Genomic DNA, 4206 nt, shown 5'->3' on the forward strand with positions numbered 1-4206 from the left:
ACATCAAAATGAAGAGTAAGAGCTAACACACTGAAAACCTAAAGTAGAGTTACTTTAGGTTACTTACTCGGCCGGCCACATTCCACAATTTTGCAGATTAGCCTCTCTCCTGCTGCTTCTGAAAGTGCCACTCAGAGTTCATTATGAAATATTCATTTATTACTCTTGGGTTCTGGAGCAGAGACACCCTATCTTAATATTAGCAAATCCCTTACCATGAGTCAGTTAAAAGTACTACATAGTTGCTTTTGTCTTATTCTACTTAAATCCACTTTACGCAAATATTGAAAACTATCTTTTAAGTTTAAAGATGAACAGATGGGTGTCTACCCAAAAGAACAGAAAGCAGGCCCTCAAAGAGATATTTGTACACCCATGGTCACAGCAGCACTATTCACAATAGCCAAAAGATGGAAACAACCCAAATATCTGTTGACAGATGAATGGATAAACAAAATGGGGTGTATCCATACACCACTGGAATATTATCCAGCCTTAACAAGGAAGAACATTCTGACACATGCTACATCATGGATGAAGCTTGAGGACCTTATGCTCCGTGAAATAAGCCAGGCACAAGGGGCTAAAAATACTGTACGATTCCACTTACACGAAGCATCTAGAATTGCCAAATTCATAGAGTCAGAAAGTAGAACGGTAGTTGCCAGAGGTTGAGGGTAGCAAAGGAATGGGGAGTTGTTATAATGGGTACAGAGTTTCAGTTTTGCAAGATGAAGAGTTCTGGAGATTGGGAGGTGGAAATCTGGCAAGGGATAGTGAAGTAAAGGGAGCCACATTCAGAAATCCATTCTGAATCCACTGGCATGCTCCCAGTGGTTTGTGGAACCACCAAGGACTGGCCAAAGGGCCAATGTGAATGCATTCACAACAGAATACTGGGTAGGTCTAGAATTTGGGAGACTCGAGAGAGTTAGGGTCTTGAAGCTAAGGGCACAGCTTTGGGTATGGATGGACATAAAGGGTAATAGCGAGCCACCATGGGGGTTTGATGAGAGAGGTGACACTGCAGGTGAGAAAAATGAATTTGGCAGCTGCATGAAGGATTGACTGCAGGAGAGCCATACTAGAAGGAGGGAAGCCAGTGAGGAATGGGTTGTAATTATTGGTCTTGGAGTATAAGCATTTCCTTGCCATTAAATTGATCTTACCACAATAAGTCACAGTATTTACTCAGTCCTACAATAAAATGGCTCAGCATTTTACAGTAAGAAGTCTCCAAGGAAACCCCAATATTCAAGTCCCAACAGATGCAAAAGGAAAATATCGAAGAAAGGGAGCCTTAAAAGGGGAAAAAAAGAACATGAAGGAGAAATATAAAGACTAACATGTCAGGGAAATAAATGGCAAACCCAACTGATTTGTATTAGAGAACTAGCATTCTTTTTTTCAAAAATAGCTGGACTATTTAACTCCAGCAAAAGCAATTTATGAACATTTCACACATTAATGAGCATTTCTTCTTAGGACTGTTGAGTAACCAAAAACTCTAATGAGAAAGAATGGCATGCACAAATGAAAAAGCAGAGAGGAAAGAAAGCACTGAGCATCTTATGAAAGAGCAAGGGTCGCATTCCCAGTGGAGCGTAGGGTATGAGTGAGTGAGAGGCAGAGGAAAGTGTGTGTGGGTGTGGGTGTGGGGGTGTGTGCGTCCGCGTGCATGTACAAGCATGCAGGTACTCAGGATTGGTGGGTGCCTGTGGTAGGAAACATAGATAGAACCAAACAGACCCAAGGAGAATGTGATAGTGTTGACCTACACACAGATTTTATTGTCAAAGATATTTGCTGGCAAGAATGAGCTCATGAAAGATCATGAACATGGCTAAAGATAAACCTATATTTAAACCTCATGTTAGGACACTTTTTTGTGACTGGGACAGGTAACTTAACTTCATGAAGTCTCAATAAATACATGTCTAAAACAGGGTGAATTGGGGCGCCTGGGTGGCTCAGTCGGTTAAGCGCCCAGCTCTTGATCTCAACTCAGGTCATGATCTCAGGGTTGGAAGATCAAGCTCTGCATCAGGCTCCGTGCTGGGCATGGAACCTGCTTGAGATTCTCTCTCTCCCTTTGCCCCTCCCCACCGCCCTGCTTGCAGCACTTGTGCTCGCTCTCTCTCTAAAAAAAAAAAAAAAAAAACCCAGGATGAGCACACTTAATGAAAGTGTTGAGAGGATTGGAGATAACATAGAGAAAGTGCCTGGAATAATGCCCAACACACAATAGGTACTAAAAAAATAACAACAAAATGAAAATAGGATTGTATTATATATGTGTGTCTATATAAAATATTACTATTAATGATTGTTTCAAGGAAATCTACCTAGTCATATTCCCTTACAACAGCATATATTTATTGAGCATCTATTATATGCCAAATGCTAGGTACTAAAGGGATATGGCAAGGTCTCTGCCCTTAAAAGCAAATGTAACCTGACACAGTTGTATATTAACTCTCCAGAGCCTCATATATTGTTAACAGGGTCAAGTGCACAGGTGAAAATCCCAGTTGATGGAGGATGGGAGAATCCTGGTAACCATCCCCAGCACCTGGGCGAAGGTGCTGGTCAACCTGTGGAAATGCAGCACTGCCCCCTACTGGAAGGAGGACTTGACGACCGAGAGGTCTTAATTTTCCGAGTCCAAGATGGGCTTCCCAGATTGCTCACCCTTACCTCTTCAGAAAGAGGGAAAGAAAAGAAAAAGCCGTGCGAATAAGTGTGTCCTTGGATGAAGTCAGGGGCAGCCAGCTGACTGAGGGAGGAAGGACATCTGCTGGTTCTCCCTTTGCAGGCATAAGTCATATCCCAAACCAAAAGCAAAGATCCAGACCCCTTGTAAAAGCAAGATCCAAAGCCCTGAGGGTGCTGCTGCCAATATGAGGACCAATGTGAAGAATGACTGAGTCTCCCCACCTGCACAGGTCAGCCCACCTCACTACTTTGATCTCATGTTGCAAACAGATATTCAGCAACCTCCAGTACCCTCTGACATGGACCATTTTCCCATCAGCCAACCATGTTCACCTCAGCTACACATGACCACCCCCATCATGTCAAGAAGAATTTAAAAAATTCATGGAGGGGCACCTGGGTGGCTCAGTCAGTTAAGTGGCTGCCTTCGGCTCAGGTCATGATCCCAGGGTCCTGGAATCGAGCCCTACGTCGGGCTCCCTGCTCAGCAGGGAGCCTGCTTCTCTCTTTTTCTCCCTCTGCCTACTTGTGCTCTCTCTCTTTCTCTCTCTGTCAGAAAAATAAATAAAATCTTAAAAAAAAAATTCATGGAAACAAATGAAAATGAAAACACAACTGTTCAAAATCTTTGGGATGCAGCAAAGGCGGTCCTAACAGGAAAGTATATAGCAATACAAGCCTTTCTCAAGAAACAAGAAAGGTCTCAAATACACAACCTAACCCTACACCTAAAGGACCTGGAGAAAGAACAGCAAATAAAGCCTAAACCCAGCAGGAGAAGAGAAATAATAAAGATCAGAGCAGAAATCAGTGAAATAGAAACTGAAAGAGCAGTAGAACAGATCAACGAAATTAGGAGCTGGTTCTTTGAAAGAATTAATAAGATTGATAAACCCCTGGCCAGACTCATCAAAAAGAAAAGAGAAATGACCCAAATAAATAAAATCATGAATGAAAGAGGAGAGATCACAACCAACACCAAAGAAATACAAACAATTATAAGAACGTATTATGAGCAACTCTATGCCAGCAAATTAGATCACCTGGAAGAAATGGATGCATTCCTAGAGATGTATCAACGACCAAAACTGAGCCAGGAAGAAATAGAAAGAGAAAACCTGACCACCCCCATCATGTCAGACGCCCCCACCTCTGTCAAGAAGATAGCACAAAGACATAGAATAACATGTAATGCCCCATGGGGCTGCTCAGGGACGTTAACGTCAGGCTGGCTATCAAGGGAAGTCACGTAAGGATGGGGAGCTTTCCAACAGGCCTCAGAAGAAAAGCACTCACAGACAAGGCGGAGGAATGGAGAGGGCCCCAGGAGATTAGTGGGTTCAGGTGGAGGAGCTGGGGGACAGAGACCAGAAGAGCAGGTCAGGAGTCAGTTCTCAAAGATACAAACTACCAGGCTCACTCTGTGAACAATTGGGTTCTTCATGCAGAAAATAGAATTTCAGAAATATTCATTGGGCAATTCTCACTCAA

This window comes from Zalophus californianus, chromosome 3 (assembly GCF_009762305.2).
Source record: "Zalophus californianus isolate mZalCal1 chromosome 3, mZalCal1.pri.v2, whole genome shotgun sequence".
NCBI lineage: Eukaryota > Metazoa > Chordata > Mammalia > Carnivora > Otariidae > Zalophus > Zalophus californianus.